Source organism: Dermacentor albipictus, chromosome 5 (assembly GCF_038994185.2).
Source record: "Dermacentor albipictus isolate Rhodes 1998 colony chromosome 5, USDA_Dalb.pri_finalv2, whole genome shotgun sequence".
NCBI classification, from domain to species: domain Eukaryota; kingdom Metazoa; phylum Arthropoda; class Arachnida; order Ixodida; family Ixodidae; genus Dermacentor; species Dermacentor albipictus.
In genome coordinates, this window is record NC_091825.1 from 8,372,757 (window position 1) to 8,397,529 (window position 24,773).

A 24,773-nucleotide genomic window follows, 5' to 3' on the forward strand; every position below is an offset into this window, starting at 1 on the left:
CGTGATTGAATTAGGCTCTTATAAACATTCATCAGACACTTCCTGTCGCTACTCCATGTTGTGTGGGACAGAATTTTAAGTATGTTCAGTGTCCTTAGACATTTTTCTTCAAGATATTTAATGTGCTGAATAAAAGTAAACTTGGAGTCAAGTACAAAACCTAGAAATTTGTGTTCTTTGTGAATAGGTATTTGATGTCCACACAGTTGAACACAATGATCTGGAACCAGGCCTCTCTATCTAGTAAAAAGAACACAAGAACTTTTATGGCGGTTGATTTTAAATCCATTTTGGTCTGCCAACTTGGACACCTTGTTTAAGCCCTGCTGTACCTGTATTTCACACACTGTAAGGTTGCAGGATTTGAAACCTATCTGTATATCGTCTACGTAGACAAAATAAAAAATTGCTGGTGGCAGTGAAGAACGGAGTATGTCCATCTTAACGATAAAGAGAGTGCAGCTGAGTACTCCTCCCTGGGGTACACCGGTTTCTTGTATAAAAGGTCGCGATAATACGTTGCCGATTTTCATGTGGAAGATACGATTGGACAAATAGCTTTCAATTAAGTTCAGCACATTTCCATGGATGTCCATTCCCGAAAAGTCTCGCAAGATCCCGTAACGCCATGCCGTGTCATAAGCCTTCACCATGTCGAGAAAATTCATCGCTGATATTTCCTTCAATGCGCACAAGATGATCGGTTGTCGACCGTCCTTCTCTTAAGCCACACTGATAGGGATCGAGCATATTGTTGAGTTCAAAGAAATGTATGAGTCTGCGATTAACCATTTTTTTAAAAAGCTTACACAGACAATTTGTAAGAGCTATCGTACGGTAACTTGCCGCCAAGGAAGGGCCTTTACGACCACAATCGCTTCTTTCCATGTGGATGGAAACTATCCCGCAGCCTAAATTGTGTTGAAAATTGGGAGTAGTGTACCTTGTGTGTCAGTATGTAAGTTTCTGACGATGTCACACATGACTCTGTCAGGTCCCGGTGCAGAGCTTTTGCGTGTGTTAAGGCAGCTCTCAACTCGGCAATACTGAAAGGCAGGTTATACTGTTCATTATGTCTGCATTTGCGTAGGATTGACTTACGTTCTTCTATTCTTTTATGTTCAAGAAAGAATTGGGAATAGGGGATTGATCTCGACACATGCTCAAAGTGCTCCCCTAGGGTGTCTCCCTGCTCTTCTAAGGTATTCACTTGATCGTTCACCAGAGGCAGCGGATTTATTTGCTGCCCTTTTAGCTTCCTTACTCCATTCCAAACATTCGCCTCCTGTGTGTAAGAACTTATACCTGAAAGGAACCTCACCCAGCTTTCTCTCTTCGCCTGACGCCGTATCCGCCTTCCCTGTGATTTTATGTGTTTAAATTCAATTATATTTTCTGCATTCGGCGATCTACGCAATATTCCCCATGCTTTATTTTGCCTCTTTTGTGCATTTCTACAGTCATCATTCTACCAGGGATTAAGGCTTTTAAGTGAATAACCATTCATTTGCGCGATAAACTTTTCAGCAGCATCACAAATAAAAGCGGTAAAACATGCGACAGCATTATCTATACTAAAATTGTCTGTAAAATCTGTTGATAAATGAGTTGATTCTTTAAACTGCTCCCGGTCAGCCGATGCTAATTTCCAAATGAGAACACTGGCACGGTCGTCATGCTGCGTTATGAAGTTTAACGTTATATGAATGTGGTCACTTCCAAAAGGATTATTGATGACATTCCATTCCAGATGAGGCAGAAGGGAAGCAGAGCCTATTGCTAGGTCTATAGATGAATATGAATTGTGTTGAATGCTGTAATATGTTGGCTCCTTGTTATTAGACAGGCAGGCACTTGAGTTCAGAATAAAATTTTAATGAGTCGGCCCTCTTGCGTCGCAACGTGCGTCTCCCCACAACGTGTTGTTGGCGTTAAAATCGCCCACAAGTATGTAAGGTTCCGGGAGCTGATTTATGAGGTTATAGAAATCGGCTTTTTGAAGGTAACAGCTTGGGGACATATATTTGGTACAGACAGTTACTAACTTATTGAAAAAAAAACTCTAATTGACACTGCTTCGAGGGGTGTCTGTAAGGCTACGTGGCGACAAGCTACAGACTTGTCTGCAAGGTTTGCTACACCGCCACCCGAGGTGTTAGCCTCATCACGGTCCTTGCGAAAGAAGGTGTACTGGTGAAGAAAGTTTGTTTGTGTACGTTTTAGATGCGTCTCCTGAACACACAGCAACTTTGCATTATGTTTGTGTAGGAGCTATCTAATATCTTCAAGATTATGGAGACCTCCTCTAACATTCCGTTGTAGTATTTGTGTATCCATAATGCCACTTGTGTTTAGTGCTCTGTGTTTAAGATACGAGGACTAGCTCACGAGCCCTTTGCAGACGCCGTGACTGAAGTTTTGTCTTTTTCGGAGCGATCGAGTAAGCCTCGCCGCTGCTTAGGCGCTGGTGGCACCGTCTTGCTGGTGGTTGTGTCCATTGCCTCTTGCGAGGCGCTGGACACGCGATCTTCCAAGCGCTTTGTTTTATGTGAAGGCCTCGGCATGTTGGATGAGGCATTTGAGGCCGCCTGCCCGGAGGTGGATGACCCCTTCTGCTGGGGTGACGGCGCAGCGCTAGCTGCAGCCGCCACGGGGGCAGGTGGCGTAACTGCCAACTCACTGCTTGTTGGTCGGACAGCCGCCAAATGCCGTTGTGTCGCTCCCCCTGACGCGCCACATCGTCAAAGCTTCACTTAGGCAGGTATGACACCCGCCTACATGCCTCCTTGAAAGATATGTTTTCTTTGACTTTGATTGTGACAATCTCCTTTTCTTTTTTTTTCAGTATGGGCACGACCGCGAGTACGCGGCGTGCTCCCCATCCCAGTTTACACAGTGGAGAGAGTTCTCACAGGCTTCAGAGGTGTATTCATGTTCACTGCATTTCGCACAAGTTTGGCGGGTTCGGCAGCTCTGCGAACTGTGGCCGAAACGTTGCCATTTGAAACATCTCAGGGGATTTGGCACGTATAACCTAACACGGAGCTTAATGTACCCTGCCTCGATTGACTCGGGCAGGATACTTGAACCGAAGGTAATCATCAAGTTCTTGGTTTGGATTTCTTTTCCATCTCGCCTCATCTTAATTCTTTTACCATTGATCACATTCTGTTCACTGAAGCCCTCCAAGAGTCCCGCTTCAGTTAACTCCAAAAGATAATCATCTGAAACTACGCCACGATTGGTATTCATAGTACGGTTTGGGGTTACGATTACTTGGGTTTACCCAAATGACCCTAGTTTGGGAGTATCTCAAGCTGCTTCTGATCGCGGAGCTCCAAGAGGAGATCACCGCTTGCCATCCTCGACGCCTCATATCCTGGACCAAAAATTTCAGTTAACGACTTTGAAACAAGGAATGGTGAGACGGTTCGCACTGGTTTGCCTAGTTTTTCTGAGTGTACGACATGAAAACGAGGGAAGGTGTGGACTTGGCGTCCGAAGAATTGGAAAACATCTTCGGTGCGCCCTCTTTTCTGAGGGCGATCAGGTAGTGGAGGGAAGGAAGTAGCCATGTGTAGACGTGCAGTTTTCGGCAGCAACGCCAGCCACCCACCATGGAGTGCAACAAGGGGACGCTGCAGGGCCTGCAAAAACAGGGCCTGCAAACGCCAGCTGTACGTTGCCACTATAACCAAATATGACATAACCTGGGTTGGTTACGCACACAAGGTTAACCCTTGCTGCCAGGAAGCTCGGAAATAATAAATAAATGAGAAGGAGACAGGAAAGATGCAATGTGAGAGAAAAAAGGTGGAGGTTGGAGTGAGAAAGAGACAGGAAAAGGCAACTAGCGATTTCCCCCGGGTGGGTCAGTCCAGGGTTGCCGTCTACGTGAAGCAGAGGCCAGAGAGGTGTGTTGCCTCCACCGGCCACCGGGGGACCTTAACGGTGCGAACACCCGGCATAGGCTCAGCCCCCAGGATCCCCTTTTCCCCGGACACGGCTAAGCCGGGCACAGTTACACATGGGAGGGTCCAACTCTCGTGTGCTCGGGTACGTGGTGTCGCAATGCACCAAACGCCTACTGACGCAGATGTCCCTGCGGGGTTCGAAAAAAGAAGCCAGCATTCTTGAATACCCATAAAGACCTGCAAGAGAACGAATTTCCTGCTAGGCGGTGCGAGAAACCGGTAACTTGGGTGCGCAAACCACTAAATTGGCAAAACTGGTTTAGCTCTCTTACAGTTCCATCGAAACCCCACTATCTAATACACATGATAGCGTTAAGACGCACCCATACTACTCTCTAGATCTATGAAGATATTGCCATCGTAGAGATCTATATAAATTGCCACAAAAACGCCTACAATGGTAGCGATTCATCTGATACTCTATGTCTTCAAAATTTACGAAAAGCTACTCTGTTAAAAATTATGCAGATCCCACGCACTTTGGGAATCCATGTAAGCGAAGATTTCCGTACGGGATACATCGATTGACGATAGTTAGCGGTGATGCTGACGGCTAAAGCTTAATTTCTTGAATGTTTAGTCTAACATGAGAGAGGTAAGTTGATGTTCAACGTTACCTTGCGCGCGCCACTGCTGTTTTTCTGTATAGTACGCGGAACACACAGGCAGAAGTGTTTGCTTGAGGCGTTGTTGTACGCCATATTTTATAACTTCTGATTAGGGTTAAGCGTTGTCATTTCCTCACATGGCACATCACAAAGTGGCAGAAGTATTAAACTTGACTTGGAATATGGGGCTGTACGTGCCAAAACCACAGTCCAATTATGAGGCACGCCGTAGTGGCATATTCCGGATTAATCTTGACACCGTGATGTCCTTCAACGTATCCCAAAATATAGGTGCTCGTGCGTTTTCTGCTTCGCCCCCGTTGAAACGCGCGTGCCGCGACTGGAATCAAATCCACAACGTCTAGCAATGTCGTTGCCGCAAAGCTAAAAGGGGTAGCACACTTTCAAGTTCAACAAACGGCCACAGAGGGCGAAAGAATCTACCGCATGCCGCTGCTCATGAAACCAGCATAGTATAATCACTTCGGGATGCTTACGTTATTAGCAGTATTTCCCAATAGAGGCGGTATAATAAGCGGAATCTTGAAGCGAGGTCGGGATGCCTTAGAACATGAACCTATAAAGCGAGATATAAGAAACAAGAAGAGGCATGTGCTTGCTGCGGTAAAATTAGGGAAACTATGGAGCATGTTTTATTAGAATGTGAATACGTCTACCCGGCGGTCGATTTAGGCACCACTGGCCTCCTTGAAGCCGTTGGGTTCAGTCAGAGCAGTGGAAAAGTAATCATGTCCACAATAGGAATTAGTAAGAGGCGATTGGAGGATTGGTGGAAGAAAAGTAGGGAAACGACAAAAAACGGAGGCGTACAAAAAACTGTTCGCAATAGGGGTCAGAAAAGTTGTTTGTGGGAGTTCATAGCGTTTTTTTATTGTTTAACCTAAGTAGGACATTGGGCAGTATGATAGCAAGAGCTTGGTGGCGAAACCTACCGCACCGTTGCAAAGGGGACGCTCATAACATCCATCCATCCATTTTATCTTACAAACGTTCTCCTACAATTATCCAAGCAATTTTATGCTTGGATAATGCTCGAATACTGATGCCTAGTCCATACTGACAACCATTCTTTCAGGGTGCCTTCATTTCATTTTCAATGCCATACAGTTACGTTTCTGCTTCTGCCTCAGATATACATTCGAGTTAACAAATTCTACTGTGTTCGTAACGTCATCTACGCAGTTACTTTATCAGTTGTCAACGAGATTGTGTTACAGTGCTTTTTTTTTCATGACATTTATGCATATGTAATTCTTCAATCATGGTATTCATACAAAAACCTGTAATTTTTCTATGTTAACAATTTGTTGAAAACTGCTGTACTTTTCTTTTATTACGTTTACTTTGTACAGGAGGTCCCATTGCAGTCTTTGACTCCGGGACCTCCTCCTGAATATTAACAACTTGTAATCCTTCTAATGATCTCAATAGAAAACGATTCCGATTCCGATTCCGATTTCACAAGGAAGATGGCGAAATTATCATTGTTATTAGATATTGTACTCTTTCTTAGTAAGGTTATTGTTTCGTTGCCACTATAAACGCAAATGTCGTTCAGCATCATCGATCTTTCGCGTGACCTCTGGCCTGGATTAAAAATTTTTGTCGGTATGTTCGAGTACACGGCGGCACGGATTTATTCGTTCGTACACTTGGAGTGGTTGTTTCTTCGTTGCAAAAACTAGTTTATTGCGCTTCAATGTCTCGCGTTATTTAATTTGGGGTGAAGTGACATGTTTGCAAGCGGACATGTAAGCATGAAAGCTATGTTTCGGTCGTGAGCCATTCGGAACACGTCTGCATCGAAACGAGAGCTGGATTCTGCTGCCTCTGAAAACGACAATAACGGTGAGTCGTTTAACACCGCTCCTTGAATCGTTATATAATATTCGTCTCATTAACTTACAGGCGGAGACAAGTTAACGAACTAGATACTAGATCGCGCACTACATATGGGCAGACAGGATCCTCAGTTGCTCTTTCCTAAATAAACCTTTTGTTGCGAGGCCGTCGTTATACACACACAACCAGTAAAGAAAGAGAGAGTGATATCGGAACGCACGCCACATTTTTAATTTTATTGTAGTCGTGGCCATAGGTGACTGAGTAGCCTTATCAATATACATATAAATGTTTTTTTCGAGTCCGCCGGCAACTTCTTTCGTCCACAAAACCGAATAGTCATTTGGCAAAATGAAGTGCGAATACCAAATTTATTGTAATAAGAAGTTGCAAGCATGATAATTCACCCATATTTCGTACTTGTTGGTTCCAAATGTTCTTGCTGTTCAGTTTGGTTTACCGTAGGGCATTTATATTTTGCAGTAGTGAAGCGGTGCAGCACGTTCATGCGGAAAAATAATGCATCAGTTGTAATAGATGCATGACTGATATATTTGCTTGTGGAACCAGCAGCGTAATCTCTTGCATTGTATAAATTAATACTCAAGTATTCTCACTTGTGATCTTAATAATACTTAAGCTGTTGACATGCATTGTAGTTAGGCAGACATCAATTCTACGGAGAATAGCGATATTTATTTATTATGCTGCTTAAGCGCCCTAGAACAGACCTCTGCATTTGTATGGGTTCTGTAGTCGCAAACCATTAGAATATAGATGTCCCACCTTTTTGATTTCACATGGCAACATTGACCTTTTTCAATTTCTTCTCTTCCAGACATGCAGTAATGAGGCCGACACCAGTATAAAGCAACACACTCCATGCGCTAAACAGAAGCTACTGCCTGCTACAACAAGGCCGTTGTGTGGACTTTGGCTGCTACTACAAGGTAAAGAACACCTGGTTCAGAAATAAATATGCTTGATATATGCTGTATCGGCTTCCTAGTTTCGAGATACATGTCATTTGTTTGCAGCAGATATGAACGTTTGTTCTTATTTATGGTTCAATATAATTGGTTCGAACATACAAAGAAAACACTACATGAGTTTGGCTAATATGCGCTGTATCTCATCTGTCACTGTTCTGCCCCAACAGAGTCTATGCCAAGCACACCTTGGTCATCACAGGCGCTCTCATCTACACCAACAGGAAGGGGCTGGAGCCGAATTTTCAAGGCTTTTACGCCACGAACAAAGAAGCGCATGTAGAAGAATTTGGATGAGATATCAAATCAGCAGAGGACTGTGTCAAGACTGAAAAGAGCTTCAGGCACCATTCCACCAGCACGGACATTTGGCTGAGTCATCCGGGTAAGTCAAAAAGGACTTTCTACAAATTCTTCGCTTTCAGATGCACCTGCGACTTCTGACCAAATACAGACGACGCTGGCCAAAAGAGTTCCGTCAGTTTGCCCTTTATCAGCTTCCTGGCCAAGTAAATTCCACTTGTGCCAAATGTAATTTTTGTTTCTATAAATGCAAGCTTTTTCATTGCCCATTCTCGTTAGAGATAATTCATGCTGATGCAAACATAATGCTCAACCGATTCTTCGCTGATACTATTAATACTAGTCTGTCTCGTAGCGTAACATATCTGTAGCAGTATCTTCTAGTGTATGTTGTACTGCGCAATTTCTCTCCGGAAATAGCTGATGCATCACTGGCATGTGTCTTTCATTAACCTACGTACCTTGTGCTATGCACTATTTTACTTTTCTTAATGTTTTTAGTCTTCAATGCTAGTAGAACAGAGTGGCTTCCTTCTTGAATGCAAGCTTTCCCATTTTCCATATTTCTAGTCTCGTTGATGATTGTCCTTCTTCCTCGCTAGCCTGGCTCTTTGCGCAAGCTACACTGAAGTGATTGAGTGCAGAATCTGGTTTTGCTGCCACACTTGGTTGTGGTTGCCGTGCTACGTTTCTCGGATGTGGGGCCCTGGTCAGTTGCGTTGGTAAGCAGTCTCTCGCGGTAAGCATTTGCTCCTGCAGTCCGCACAGCGACATAGACTCCGAGTATCCACGCACCGTAACTGCTGCTTCCTGTTCATTGTTTCCTGCTGCAGCCATGGGCAAATTGTGCTTGTGGCCTTTCTCGGCCGCAATAAAGCATGAACGGGGATCAGCATACGTGCTTACATGGTCCGACGTGTATGAAGTTGATAGCCACATGGGTGGAAAGGCGCGAAAGTGACTGATGAATGTGATGCCCACGAAAGCGACTTCTACATAATGAGACAATGTGGGACACCAAGAGTGAGGCACACATTAGCCACCCCCGAAAGAAAAGGAACGTGCAGGTTGGAAAGGAGTTAACGCTAAAATGCCGCATCGTCCATGGCGCTGTGCTGGCTGCGGCAGCAGATGCCTGCATCACCCGATTCCTCATCTCTAACGGCGACTGCCGCTGCAAACAGGTGAGACACTCTGTCCAATCTGCTTGGGCCGCTGGTTGTCGCTCGTCACCAGACCGCCATGTGCGACGACGATAGTGAGCCTTTTACGAGCTCGCGGGAATGATTGCAGCATCTCTCGAAATGAAAATTTTATTTCTGGTAATGCCCGAGAATGCACACTGCTTGTATTTTGCCAGTAAAGTCGCACGTAATGTTCTCTCACTTGTGGCTTGTTGTATTGGCATCAGTAGAGTTTCTTTAGTCTCCTGGCAATTAGAATGCACCAGCTACGCGGCAGCCAAGTCATTGAGGCATGCCGCATGGCCAGCAGGATAAGCACGGCACGCACCAGCGTACACTACCGGTAAAAAGCGGCCATATTGGATTTTGCTAATAAAGTCGCACGTAATGTTCTCTCACTTGTGGCTTGTTGTATTGGCATCAGTAGAGTTTCTTTAGTCTCCTGGCAATTAGAATGCACCAGCTACGCGGCAGCCAAGTCATTGAGGCATGCCGCATGGCCAGCAGGATAAGCACGGCACGCACCAGCGTACACTACTGGTAAAAAGCGGCCATATTGTATTTTGCTAAAGAAAAACAACTTCCGCATCCTGGTTGAGCAGTGCCATCTGGCATCCATCTAAGTAAATTCCATGCACTCCCGCTGCTTCTTTTCGCACCACTGGGGAAGGTACAGTTTCCCTTCTCCAAAAGTGGATCTTTATTCTACGAATCTAACGTGGCAGGTACGGAATTATTGATTTGACCGTCAACCGCTTCCGTAGTGCCTCCTGGACACTGCGGTGCGCTTTAATTATTGCGCCTCTGCTTCTGCACGCCCTGTGTAAGTTGCTCGCTTGACATATTTGCATGGCGTTTATTTTTCAGAAAGAGCAGCAACGTACCGCACCGTACCTTGAACTTAAGCTTATCCTGTTTCCCCGCGACCGCTGTCGTATAGCAGCGATGTTTCCTTGCCTTCATCGTCACCTCTCGCCCTCGTATATGGGAACTGGCTCTTCTCCTCCCTCTCCTTCTCCTCTCTGCAGTTCTATCTGCCTCCCTTCAGGCCTCGCATGTTAGTAGAAAGGAAGTGCTGCGATTTTTGCAATGTTTCTGAGGGGAGTCACGGATAATTACAGGTGTCAAGCGGCTAATGTGGCGACGGCCAGGGAGATCCAGTGGGCATTGTGCACATTCGACGCGGTGGGGTGAAAACGAGTTTCTCCCGTCGCCTTTCCTCTCTTACTCGCGCCTGTCATCTATATACACGCTCTGAACCACCGTTCGACGCGGTGTGCGCGACAGCAGCAGCAGTAGTGGGAAAGCCGAAGTAAGAGGAAAAGAAAGCTTTCCTTTCAAATTCACCGACGAGTACGATAGTCCCTAAGCTGAAATTCGACCGCAGCTCTATACGGGCTTTAATTTTGCGATATATTAGTTGGAGCTGACAATGTCTCCTGCGCGTAAATGAAGCAAGTGCGGCGCAAATGCCTCGCTAATCTGGGGATCACGAGAGCCAGTGCGTGGGTGACGCCTGGGCGCGATTCACACAGCAGCCATGACAGGCCTCCTAAACAGAGAATGAAACATTCATTCAATGCTTTAAAGAAGATCGACAAGTGGAATCCGGGATCCCGTTGGCGCGGGCTGCTGCCTTTCGCCCGTTTCACGAAGGCCCCTCGGATCTTCGGATCGGAGCTAGGCAGAGCTGCCTGCCACCCATCTCTGTTGGGTTGTGTCGTTTGTTGTCGGGGTGGATTGGGCTGACATTCCGATACCATGTGATACAGGGTGGCTGCTTGCATGGCCGCCAAGATCCACGTGGGCCGCATGGTTGCTGCGGCCGTCCCATTCGACGTTCGCCCCATTGAATAACTGTTATTCAGGAAGTTCCTACGCGCGACGCGAGGCCGCACTGTGCCCCCCCCCCCCCTGAAGCAAGCTAACAAGCAAAGTGATCTGCAACGTTTGGCTAATATCTGTGGACAGGAAGGCACTGAGTTAGGTCTGAATTTAGAGTTAAAGAATCAGGTGTTATGGCATTCTATGAAAACAGCGAACCTACAGTGAGAATACAGGGCCAGGACATATCTCGAGCAAAAGAATATAAATACCTTGGTATATGAATAAACGAAGGCGACATATCTATGAAAACACAGGACAAAACCACATCACTAAAGGAGAAGAGAAATGCGGCCATATTGAAGCGCAGAGCGTTACGCGGATACCATAGGTACGCGGTGCTCCGGGGTATGAGGAAAAGTGTAATGCTTCCAGGACTTACATTTGGAATTGCGGTTGTTCGCTTGAAATTACGGGTACAATCAGGACGTGATGGCAACCAAAGGTCAGTGGGACGCCTCGCATTAGTTGCTCACGGGAACACTACAAATGAAGCTGTTCAGGGTGACAGGGGTTGGACAAGTTTTGAAGTGAGGCGAGCTCATAGTAAAATCAATTGTGAAGGACGAATGATGAATATATAAGAAAGTAAATGGGATGGAGGAGAGTTCACGTATTTGTACAAAAATAACATTGATTCACAGTGGTGGAAAACAACTAGGAAGCTTAACAACTAGTATGATGCCTGTATGGTGAGCAACGCTGCAACAAAGAACGTCAAGCGGAAAGTCAGACAGGCTGAGATAATCTCAAGGGTGGCGGCAATGGAAAAGAAACCTGCCATGAATAACGACTTAAGAGAGAAAAAAAAACGAAGCCAGGAAAGAAACACTTTCATCATCATCATCCTCACCAGCCTGGTTACGCCCACTGCAGGGCAAAGGCCTCTCCCATACTTCTCCAACTACCCCGGTCATATACTCATTGTGGCCATGTTGTCCCTGCAAACTTCTTGATCTCATCCGCCCACCCAACTTTCTGCCGCCCCCTGCTAAGCTTCCCTTCCCCTGGAATCCAGTCCGTAACGCTTAATGACCATCGGTTATCTTCCCTCCTCATTAAATGTCCTGCCTATGCCCATTTCTTTTTCTTGATTTCGACTAAGATATTGTTACGTGTAGACAGATGAAAGAGGCTATTCACAGGCTATTTACACTGGACTGGAGCCAGAGCGCCAGGCCGACATTCACTCGCGCCAAGGGCACAGACCCACATCGTCGCAGTTCTCGCGGCGGCTCGTCCTTTGAGCATCGCTCGATGATATCGTAATACTACCGCCGGCGGCAAAAGCGCCGTCACGGTGCTGTTAAATATCCAAGGGGTGTGGAGAGTTGTAGGGTTTGAGTCGTGCGACGTGGACAATGTCACTGGTCGTCACAGCAGAGGACGCAGTGGGCGTGGCTATAACAATTTCGTAGGTGACATTGGTCTTTTGGCGAAGCACGCGATATGGGCCCGTGTAACAGGAAAGCAGTTTTTCACAAAGGCCAACTTTACGCGATGGTGACCAAAGCAACACGAGGGTGCCGGGCACAAAATGGACATCACGGTGACGGAGGTCGTAGCATTGCTTTTGTTTGCCTTGAGAGATTTGTAGACAAGCGCGCGCAAGTTGACGAGCATGGACGATAGCATCACGGGCATCAGCGCTAGTTGATGCTGTGCTGGACGGAAGCACAGTGCCCAGTGGTAGCGTCGGTTCACGGCCATAGAAGAGGTATAAAGGAGAAAAGCCAGCAGTGTCGAGACGGGAAGAGTGGTACACAAAAGTGATGTAAGGTAGAGCCTGGTCCCAGTCACGGTGATCGTCTGAAACGTATTTGGATAGCATGTCTGTTAGGGTGCGATTCAAACGCTCAGTGGGGCCATTCGTTTGAGGGTGGTAGGAGGTGGTAAATTTATGCTGTATTGAGCAGGCACGCATGATGTCGTCAATGACTTTGGCTAAGAACGTACGCCCACGGTCTGTTAGCAATTGACGCGGAGCACCATGAATCGAAATGATATGCAGGAGGAAGTCCGCAACATCAGTTGCGCAACTGGTTGAATGAGCGGGTTATGGCGTAGCGAGTCGCGTACTCCGCCGCGACTGCAACCCACTTGTTTCCAGATGTAGATTCCGGAAATGGGCCGAGAAGGTCTAAGCCGACACGAAGGAAGGGGGGAGCTGGGAAGGCTTCTTGCGTCGTTGGCAAAGTTCACAAGCGGCGACGTAACGTCCTGCGGAACGGGCAAGGCCCGGCCAGAAAAAACGGTGACGTACATGGTCATAGGTTCGAGATACGCCGAGGCGTCCTGCCGTTGGTGCATCGTTAAGCTATTCTAGAACGGTTGAGAGGAGGTGTTTAGGTATGACAAGTAGGAACTCAGAGCCGTCCAGATGAAGGTTACGACGGTACAGAGTAACGTCGCGGAGGATGAAGAGGCGTAGTGTGGCGTCGGCCGTAGATTGCTCAAAACGGTCGATGAGTGCTCTGATGTAGGCGTCACGACGTTGCTCGTCGGCGAAATGAAGCAGCTGCGACACAAAGAATACGCAAGCAGCCCTGGTAATATTGGAGGAGTCAGGGTCGTCATCAGGGTAAAGCGACAAGCTGTCAGCGTCTTGGTGCAGGCGGCCAGACCTGTAGGCCACGGAATATTAAAATTCTTGTAGCCTCAAAGCCCATCGACCAAGCCGGCCTGTGGGATCTCTTAGCGATGAGAGCCAGCAGAGAGCATGATGGTCAGTGACTACGGAAAAAGGGCGATCGTAAAGGTAAGGACGGAACTTCGCAACCGCCCAGACTACAGCGTGGCATTCTCGTTCCGTAATGGAATAGTTGCGCTCTGATGGTGTGAGGTGGCGGCTCGCATAAGGAATAACGCGATCCTGGCCACGCTGACGCTGTGCTAAGAGATAACCTATGCCATGACCGCTGGCATCAGTACGTAATTCTGTAGGGGCATCAGGGTCGAAGTGGGCGAGAATGGGTGGTGAGGAGAGAAGAGTAACGAGACCATAGAAGGCCGCGGCTTCTGCAGTACCCTACGAGAATTGTATGCCTTTCTTCAAAAGATTAGTGAGGGGTCTAGCAATTGCCTCGAAATCTTGAATAAAACGACAAAAGTACGAGTGTAGCCCTACAAAACTTCGAACGTCTGCGGCTGTCTTCGGAACCGGAAAGTCTCGGGCAGCGCGAGTTTTGTCGGGATCAGGCTGTACTCCGGAAGCGTCAACGAGGTGGACCAGAACAGTAATTTGGTGGAGGCCGAAACGACATTTGGACGAGTTAAGTTGCAGCTTCGCCTTTCGAAATACATCAAGTATAGCTGTTAGACGCTCAAGGTGAGTGTCGAACGTGGGCGAGAAGACGATGACGATGTCGAGGTACCATAGACATGTGGACCATTTGAAACCTCGGAGCAAGGAGTCAATCATACGCTCAAAGGTGGCAGGGGCATTGCATAATCCAAATGGCATTACTTTAAATTGGTATAGGCCATCAGGTGTGATGAACGCGGTTTTTTCTATGTCCGTATCGTCAATAGCAATCTGCCAGTATCCAGAACGAAGATCAATAGAAGAGAAATAGCTGGAACGGTGGAGGCAGTCAAGGGCGTCGTCTATACGTGGAAGTGGGTAGATGTCCTTCTTGGTAATGTTGTTCGGATGACGGTAGTCTGCACAGAAGCGCCACGTGTTATCCTTCTTAACCAACACTACAGGTGACGCCCAGGGACTCGAAGAAGGCTCAATTATATTTTTGTCTAGCATTTTCTTCACCTCACTTTGAATTACTTGGTGTTCCGACGCCGAAACTCGATGAGGTCATCGGTGAATAGGAGTAGGATCGCCAGTAAGAATTTTATGCTTGGCCGCGAGCGTCTGCCCTAAAGGGCGGTCGTCGAAGTCGGGAATATCTCTGTAGGACGATAATACTTGGTAAAGGTCTTCAGCCTGCGCAGAAGACAGGTCCGTCGCAACCATTTTCTGTATCTTGGTATCGGCGGCCGAGGCTGGCACGATGGGCCTGCTAAGCTCGCAAGAAGCATCAGTCGATTAGGTTGCCACGTGATGGTCGCCGAGACCATCAACGTTGGCAAGGTAAGTACCTTGTGGTAGAATTTGCTTTGCCAATCCAAAGTTAAAGATAGGCGTGAAAGTGCGGTTCGAAGTAATAGGAAGTATACTGTGAGGCACCGTAACGCCATACTGTACTCGAGGTACTCGCCATCAGGGACTAGTGGGGAAAACAAGAGTTCAATATACGCTATCGATTTTGGTGGCAGGCGAATAAAGCCGGTGGGGCGTAGGCGGCACTGGGGTGGGTCAGAAGGTTCTGCGATAATCGGCCACTCAAGGCGAAGTGTACTGGCAGGGCAGTCAATAAGAGCAGAATGCGCGGAGAGAAAATCGAGGCCGAGAATGAGGTCGTGGGGGCAATGAGCAATCACGGTGAAAAGCACAGGAGTGTGGCGGCCGGCGATGCTAACACGTGCCGTACACATGCCGATTATAGGCACAGTACCGCCATCCGCAACGCGGACGACGCGTGCCGACGCTGGAGTGAGGAGCTTGTTCAGTCGTCGTCGGAAGCTAGCACTCATAATAGAAAGATGTGCCCCTGTATCGATGAGTGCCGTGACAGGGCGTCAACGTCAAGAAGGTTTTGATTCGTGTTTAACGTGAGCAGAGGATTTGAGGGCAGGGTGGACAATGCAACTTCACCTTCAGAAGCTGCAGTGCCTGGTTTTCCGGCTGGGTCCGGGAGGCGATAGGCGGCGAAGAGAAGCGGCGGGGTTGGGGCGAACGAGACTGATGGCGTCGAGGTGAGGGCGAGCGGCTGTAGCGAAGGTTCGGGGCAGGAGCATCAGCGGCAGTGGGTTCATGGCGGGTGGTATAGGGTACTAAAGGTCCAAAGGTGCGGGAATAAGCGGCGTGTATGTCCGAGGAGGTGGTGGCCATCGGTTGCGGCAGTGACGAGCGACGTGACCGATGCGACAGCAGTGGAAGCAGATCGGCCGGTCATCAGGGGTACGCCATTCGGACGGGTTGCGGCGAGATGTGGCGGAAAAGGACTGTCGGGGACGAGGAGGGCCGGTAGAGAACTGGGGAACGCTGGGTTGAGATGTTGAACACACGGAGTTCTGACCCATGTTCTCAAATTCCTGTCTGACTGCGGCCTGAATCATGGCAATCGTGGTTGCTGGCGGATTGGGAGGCGTCGCGGAGAAAGCTGGCGAACAGGCGGCCTCGAGCTCGCGTCGAACAATACGAATGACGTCGTCACAGGTGGTGGCCTGATGGGGTCGACCCTCGCATGTCGACGTAGCAGCGGTGTTGTGTAGCCGCGTGATGTGGTGTGTGATACGGTGGCTCTTGGCTTGTTCGAGGCGACGGCATTCTTTAATGATGGCGTCGATTGTCGAGACGTTGCCGAAAACAAGCAAATTGAAAGCAACGTCGGCGATGCCTTTTAGAACATGTGACACTTCATCTGATTCAGACATAGCATCGTCAGCTTTGCGGCATAGAGCCAAGACGTCGAAGATGTATGAAACGTGCGGCTCTGTAGATGTCTGAACATGAGACGCAAGAGCATTTCTCGCGTTTGTTCCCTCACTCAATCTCCTCTTTTCTTATCCCTTAACGTTACACCCATCATTCTTCTTTCCATAGGTCGTTGCGTCGTCCTCAATTTAAGTAGAACCCTTTCATAAGCCTCCAGGTTTCTGCCCTGTACTTGAGTACTGGTAAGACACAGCTGTTGTATACTTTTCTCTTGAGGGATAATGGCAACATGCTGTTCATGATCTGAGAATGCCTGCCAAACGCACCCCAGCCCATTCTTATTCTTCTGATTATTTCAGTCTCATGATCCGGATCCACAGTCACTTACTGTCCTAAGTAGAGGTATTCACTTACCACTTCCAATGCCTTGCTACCTATCGTAAACTGCTGTTGTCTTCCGAGACTGTTAAACATTACTTCAGTTTTCTGTAGATAAATTTTTAAACCCACCTTTCGGCTTTGCCTCTCCAGGTTAGTGAGCATGCGTTGCAGTTGGTCCCCTGAGTTACTAAGCAAGGCAATATTATCAGCAAATCGCAAGTTGCTAAGGTATTCTTCATTAACTCTTATCCCCAATTTTTTCCATTCCAGGTCTCTGAATACCTCCTGTAAGCACGCCGTAAATAGCAATGGAGAGATCGTACCTCCCTGCCTGACGCCTTTCGTTATTGGGATTTTGTTGCTTTCTTTATAGACGACTACGGTGGCTGTGGTGGCTGTGGAGAATACCTGGCTCCGGACAGGCCGCCATTGGAATCTCAACCTGGCAACGTTTAACGTTAGAACGTTATCTAGTGAGGCGAGTCTAGCAGTGTTATTGGATGAATTAGAGGGTAGTAAATGGGATATAATAGGGCTCAGTGAGGTTGGGAGGACAAAAGAAGCATATACAGTGCTAAAAAGTGGGCACGTAGGAGAGACGAGAACTAGGAGTCGGATTCCTGATTAATAAGGAAATAGCTGGTAACATACAAGAATTCTATAGCATTAACGAGAGGGTGGCAGGTCTTGTTGTGAAACATAATAAGAGGTACAAATTGAAGGTGGTACAAGTCTATGCCCCTACATGCAGTCATGATGACCAGGAAGTCGAAAGCTTTTATGAAGACGTGGAATCGGCGATGGGTAAAGTCAAAACAAGATACACTATACTGATGGGCGACTTCAATTCCAGGGTAGGCAAGAAGCAGGCTGGAGACAAGGCAATGGGGGAATATGGCATAGGCACTAGGCATAGCAGGGGAGAGTTATTAGCAGAGCTTGCGGAACAGAATAATATGCGGATAATGAATACCTTCTTCCGCAAGCGGGATTGGCGAAAGTGGACATGGAGGAGCCCGAATGGTGAGACTAGAAATGAAATCGACTTCATACTCTGCGCGAACCCTGGCATTATACAAGATGTAGACGTGCTCGGCAAGGTACGCTGCATTGACCATAGTATGGTAAGAACCATGGTATGGTAAGAAGTATGGTTTGGTAAGCCTAGACTTGAGGAGGGAATGTAAGAAACCGGTACATGAGAAGCCAATCAGTGAGTTAGCGGTAAGAGGGAAACTAGAGGAAGTCCGGATCAAGCTACAGAACAGATATTCGTCTTTAACTCAGGAAGAGGACCTTAGTGTTGAAGCAATGAACGACAATCTCATGGGCATCATTAAGGAGTGCGCAATAGAAGTCGGTGGTAACGCCGTCAGACAGGAAACCAGTAAGCTATCGCAGGAGACGAGAGATCTGATCAAGAAACGCCAATGTATGAAAGCCTCTAACCCTACAGCTAGAATAGAACTGGCAGAACTTTCTAAGCTGATCAACAAGCGTAAGACTGTGGATATCAGGAACTATAATATGGATAGAATTCAACAGGCTCTCAGGAACGGAGGAAGCCTAAAAACAGTGAAGAAGAAACTAGGAATAGGCAAGAATCACATGTATGCGTTAAGAGATAAAGCCGGCAATATGGTTACTAATATGGATGAGATAGTTCAAGTGGCTGAAGATTTATACAGTACCAGCGGCACCCACGACGATAGTGCAAGAGAGAATAGCCTTGAGGAATTCGAAATCCCACAGGTAACGCCAGAAGAAGTAAAGAAAGCCTTAGGAGCTATGCAAAGGGGGATGGCAGCTGGGGAGGATCAGGTAACAGCAGAATTGTTGAAGGATGGTGGTCAGATTGTTCTAAAGAAACTGGCCACCCTGTTTATGCAATGCCTCATAACCTCGAGCGTACCGGAATCTTGGAAGAACGCTAACATAATCCTAATCCATAAAAAAGGGGACGCCAAAGACTTGAAAAATTATAGACCGATCAGCTTACTGTCCGTTGCCTACAAAGTATTTACTAAAGTAATCGCAAATAGAATCAGGAACACCTTAGACTTCTGTCAACCAAAGGACCAGGCAGGATTCCGTAAAGGCTACTCAACAATAGACCATATTCACACTATCAATCAAGTGATAGAGAAATGTGCAGAATATAACCAACCCTTATATATAGCTTTCATTGATTACGAGAAAGCGTTTGATTCAGTCGAAACCTCAGCAGTCATGGAGGCATCACGGAATCAGGGTGTACATGAGCCATATGTAATAATACTGGAAGATATCTATAGCGGCTCCACAGCCACCGTAGTCCTCCACAAAGAAAGCAACAAAATCCCAATAAAGAAAGGCATCAGACAGGGAGATACGATCTCTGCAATGCTATTCACAGCATGTTTACAGGAGGTATTCAGAAACCTGGAGTGGGAAGAATTGGGGATAAAAGTTGATGGAGAATACCTTAGCAACTTGCGATTCGCTGATGATATTGCCTTGCTTAGTAACTCAGGAGACCAATTGCAATGCATGCTCACTGACCTGGAGAGGCAAAGCAGAAAGGTGGGTCTGAAAATCAATCTGCAGAAAACTAAAGTAATGTTTAACAGCCTCGGAAGAGAACAGGAGTTTACGATAGGTAGCGAGGCACTGGAAGTGGGAAGGGAATACATCTACTTAGGGCAGGTAGTGACCACGGACCCGGATCATGAGACTGAAATAACCAGAAGAATAAAAATGGGCTGGGGTGCGCTTGGCAGGCATTCTCAAATCATGAACAGCAGGTTGCCACTATCCCTCAAAAGGAAAGTGTATAACAGTTGTGTGTTACCAGTACTCACATATGGGGCAGAAACCTGGAGGCTTACGAAAAGGGTTCTGCTGAAATTGAGGACGACGCAACGAGCTATGGAAAGAAGAATGATGGGTGTAACGTTAAGGGATAAGAAAAGAGCAGATTGGGTGAGGCAACAAACGCGGGTAAATGACACCTTAGTTGAAATCAAGAAAAAGAAATGGGCATGGGCCGGACATGTAATGAGGCGGGAAGATAACCGATGGACATTAAGGGTTACGGACTAGATTCCAAGGGAAGGGAAGCGTAGCAGGCGGCGCCAGAAAGTTAGGTGGGCGGATGACATTAAGACATTTGCAGGGACAACATGGCCCCAATTAGTACATGACTGGGGTTGTTGGAGAAGTGTGGGAGAGGCCTTTGCCCTGCAGTGGGTGTAACTAGGATGATGATGATGATGATGATGATGATGGTGGTGGTGGTGGTGGTGGTGGTGGTGGTGGTGGTGGTGGCTGTGGAGCCGCTACAGAAATCGTTCAGTATTTTCACACAGGGCTCGTCTAACCCTGATTCTGCAATGCCTCTGCGATTGGTGAGGTTTCGACTGAATCAAATGCTTTCTCGTAATCAACGAAAGCTATATATAAGGGTTGGTTATATTCCGCACATTTCCCTATCACCTGATTGATAGTGTGAATATGGTCTATTGTTGAGTAGCCTTTACTGCTACTCAAGGCTGTTATAACTCAAAGGTTAAAGAAACACTTTAGGATAACTCAAAGGGAAGCTCACTACTTTTCGTAGCCACATCAGAATGCTTAGAACACGCACCATAAAGCGAGATATATGAAGGAAGAAGAAGCAAGTGCTTGCTGCGGTAAAGCTAGGGAAACGATGGGGCATGATTTATTAGAATGTGAAAATATCTGCCCAGTGGTCGACTTAAGAATCACTGGCCTCCTTGAAGCTCTTGAGTTCAGCGATAGCAGGGGAAAGTAAACAAGTCCGCAATGGAGGCTATTATTCGTAAAAGGCTATTGGAAGATTTGTAGAAGAAAAGTAGGGAAAGGACTAACAACGGAAGAGTACAAAAACAAAGTTCCCATCAGGGTTCACAAATTGTTGTTATGGGAATTCATCGTTGTTGTTTTTTTCTTTCCCTTGTTTTTTCTTTTTAACGTAGGTATTACATTAGGCAATAAAGTAAATAAAGTTTGTTGGCGCAACTCACCACCCCGTTACAAAGGGGAAACTCATAACATCCGTCCGTCCATCTTGCTGACGGCGTCGCCGCCGCACACATTCATGGAGAGATGAGCATTTAACATCGTGCACATGGTGAATATGAGTTCATCATTGGCCCACTAATGTATTAACAGTTACAGGAATCTGCACAAGAATCAAGGTACATGCTTGTATATTGACACGTGAACTTATTTACTGGCTCACGACATTTCACCGCCTAATAAATGCTATCACACAGCTCTTGACGCGCCTGCATGTATCAGAAGTTTATAGAATGCTTCAATTCGCTGTCTGTAGTCACCGAGCCTTGTGTAATCTGATTGCATGTATGCGCGAGGCGAATGGTGTAGAACTTTCTAGAAAAAATGCTGTCACCGGCGATTACTCTGGAATGTTCCATGGCTCACGTATAAAAGCTGACGCGATTTTTAACCGCTCATCAGATTTCAATGATCGCCGATTGTGTTCGCCGCTGTCGCCGTTCTTTGAGTGTAGCCTGTTTTTGAGGGGACAAGTTCGCCCAATAAAAGTTTCGTAATTCACAGATTTACCGCTGTATTCCTCACAGTAACTACTACGTGACATCTAGTGGAGGTGCAAAGCCATGAACAAAGCCACAAGCCCGAGGGCAAGAACAACATCGCCCATCCCCAACGAGCTAGCCACAGATTGCAAGGACTGTCCCCAGAGCACGGACTTCTGGATACCACCAGGAAGACCGTGGCCAGCTTAACAACCACAATGGCGGCTCGAGCGTCACCCATCGTGTTTCAACAACCCAGAGAACCCCCTACCTTCCGTGCAGCTACGTCGCAGTAGGCGGAAACCTGGCTCAAAACCTTCGAAAGGATCTTGACCTTCAACAACTGGACCTCTGAGGATAAGCTACGACGTGTGTGCTTCTCCTTGGACATTGCTGTTGAAGCATCGCAATGACACGGACATAGTGAAGAGACACAAGAAAAGACGACACTCGCTGCGCAGCGAGTGCCGTCTTTTCTTGTATGTCTTAACTGTGTCCGTGTCAGTGCGCTATTTCACCAGCCAGGTATGATGCCTATTGACCAACTAGCCCAACTTTCCACATTACTTTCCACATTTCCACGTTACGCTTCACTTGGCGTTGGCGACGAAACTGTGAACAACACGTTGTCTGCTTCTGCACAGGCTCACGTGCGTTCATTATACCCAATCATGGACGCAAGGTTGGCGTGGAACAAGCTGCGCCTGCGTGCTATATCTGCGTCCCTCCACGTGACACGCTGCAGTCTAGAAGAGAAGCATTGCCGTTAGCGTCTGCTTCACTTGGCAGTGGCGACGAAACTGCGAACATCGTGGTATCTACTTCTCATGAGGCTCACGTGCGTTCATTCACCGGTGATAACCAAGCTTGAACGCAAGGTTGGCGTGGAACAAGCTGCACCTGGTTGCTACCACTGCGTCCTGCCACGTCTACAAGTGGAGCATTCCCACGAGCGGCTGCTTCACATGGCAGTGGCGACGAAACTGCGAACATCGTGGTATCTAATTCTGTATAGGCTCACGTGCGTTCATTCACCCGTGATAACCAAGCTTGGACGCAAGGTTGGCGTGAAACAAGCTGCGGCTGCGTGCTACCACTGCGTCCACCCACATGACAAGCTATAGTCTACAAGAGGTGCATTCCCGCTGTGGCTGCTTCACTTGCCAGTGGCGATGAAACTGTGAATGTCGTGGTATCTATTTCTATACAGGCTCACGTGCGTTCATTCACCGGTGATAACCAAGCTTGGACGTAAGGTTGGCGTGTAACAAGCTGCGCATGCGTGCTACTACTGGGTCCCACCACGTGACAAGCTACAGTCTAAGAGAGGAGCATTCCCACCAGTGGCTGCTTCACTTGGCAGTGGCGACGAAACTGTGAACGTCGTGGTATCTGTTTCTATACAGGATCACCTGCGTTCGTTTACCGGCGATAACCAAGCTTGGACGCAAGGCTGGCGTGGAACAAGCTGCGCCTGCGTGCTACCACTGCGTCCCACCACATGACACGCTACAGTCTACAAGAGGAGCATTCCCGCCGGCGGCTGCTTCACTTGACAGTGGCGACGAAACTGTGAACATCGTTGTATATAGTTCTGCATTGGCTCACCTGCGTTCTTTGACCGAGGATAACCAAACTTGGACGCAAGGTTGGCGTGGAACAAGCTGCGCCTGCGTGCTACCACTGCGTCCCACCACGTGACAAGCTACAGTCTGTAAGATTAGCATTCCCGTCAGTGGCTGCTTCAGTTGGCAGTGGCGACGAAACTGTGAACATCGTGTTATCCGCTTCTGTACAGGCTCACGTGCGTTCATTCACCAGTGATCCCCAATGTTGGACACAAGGCGGGCGTGGAACAAGCTGCGCCTGCATGCTGTCGTGCACCTGCGAGCTGTCCTGAGCATACGTGCTGTCGTGAGCCTGCGTGCTACCACTGCTTCCTACCACGTGACAAGCCACAGTATACACGAGGAACATTCGCGTCAGTGGCTGCTACCCTTGGTACTGGCGACAAAACGGTGAACATCGTGCTATCTGCTTTTGTACAGGCTCACGTGCGTTCATTCACCGGTGATAACGAATCATGGACGCAAGGTTGGCGTGGAACAAGCTGCGCCTGCGTGCCACCACTGCGTCCTACCACGTGACAAGCTACAGTCTGCAAGAGAAGCATTCCCGCCAGTGACTGCTACACTTGGCAGCGGCGACTTAACTGTGAACGTGATGTTATCTGCTTCAGTACAGGCTTACATGCGTTCATTCACTGGTGATACCCCATCTTGGACGCAAGGTTGGTGTGGAAGAAGTTGCGCCTGCGTGCTGTCGTGCACCTGCGTGCCACTACTGCGTCCTACCACGTGAGAAGCCGCAGTCTACAAGAGGAGCATTCCTGTCAGCAGCTGCTTCACTTGGCAGTGGCGAGGAAACTATGAACGTCGTCTACAGGCTCACGTGCCTTCACTCACACTTGATACTCAAGGTTGGACGCAAGGTTGGTTTGGAACAAGCTGCGCCTGCGTGCTATCGTGCGCCTGCCTGCTACAACTGCGTCCTATTCCGTGAGGAGCTACAGTCTACAAGAGGAGCGCTTCCTTTTCCATGCAAAAAGGCCTCCTCGTAAGAACTCCTCAGTCCGCGCAAACTACCTTGGCGTAGTGCCCGTAACATTGCAGCCAGAATTACTGCATGCTCCGCATGATGATCAAACAGCCAGGCACCTCAGATTTTCCCGTACGCTCGCAAGGATGCAAGAGAATTATTACTGGCCGCGCCTAACCCCCGAAGCTGCCCTTTACGTCAGGACATGCCGAGACTGTGAGCTACGCAAGAGAACCCCAACAAGGCCACTATGATTTATACAGCCAATCGAGCCTCCTTGCCGACACTTTCAAAAAATCGGGATGCACTTATTGGGCAATTTTCGACATCAACATCCAGAAATAAGTGGACCATGATGAATACCGACTACCTTAACCACTATGCCGAAACATAAGCCCTGAATAAAGGTAGTGCTGCGAAAGTGGCAAAATTCATCACTTAGAATATACTGCTACAACATAGTGTCCTGGAAGTGCTCCTTACCGAAAAAGGAACGGCTTTTTCAACGGAGCTCACGCGAGCAATTCTGCAACACAGCCGGACAAACCACAAGAGGACAACAGCCTACCACCCAAAGACGAATAGTCTAACGAAGAGGTTAAATATGACCCTCACCGACATGTCGGCAATCTACGTCGACGTCGAACCCAAGACGTGGGATGCCGTCCATTCGTACGTAACCTTCGCTTAAACACGGCCCTGCAAGAAATGACGCATATCACGCCATTCAAGCTGGTATACGAAAGGAACTCAACGACGATTTTCAATGCCATGCGGACGCACATCAACAACGAAGATAATTCTTGTCACCACCGCCTATCTCCAGCACGACGAAAAAGTTCCGAAACTCACCCGTCTCCGCACCAAAAATCAGCAAAGGACCGACAGCCAGCACGAAAATCTTCGACGACAATATGTGGAGTGCTAGCAAGC

At 47.7% G+C, this 24,773-nt stretch overlaps 1 protein-coding gene and 1 long non-coding RNA gene across 2 annotated transcripts in view; one reads left to right on the forward strand and one right to left on the reverse strand.

Annotated features, from left to right (window-relative positions):
• The window catches only part of LOC139059839 (hydroxylysine kinase), a 345,249-nt gene that overhangs the window by 117,982 nt on the left and 202,494 nt on the right, over nt 1-24,773 (reverse strand). The gene's annotated exons all lie outside the window — the stretch shown is intronic.
• LOC139059838 (uncharacterized) lies at nt 21,993-24,111 on the forward strand. Its single transcript, XR_011514380.1, has 2 exons — nt 21,993-22,956; nt 23,041-24,111. It is a non-coding gene; the product is annotated as an uncharacterized lncRNA (long non-coding RNA).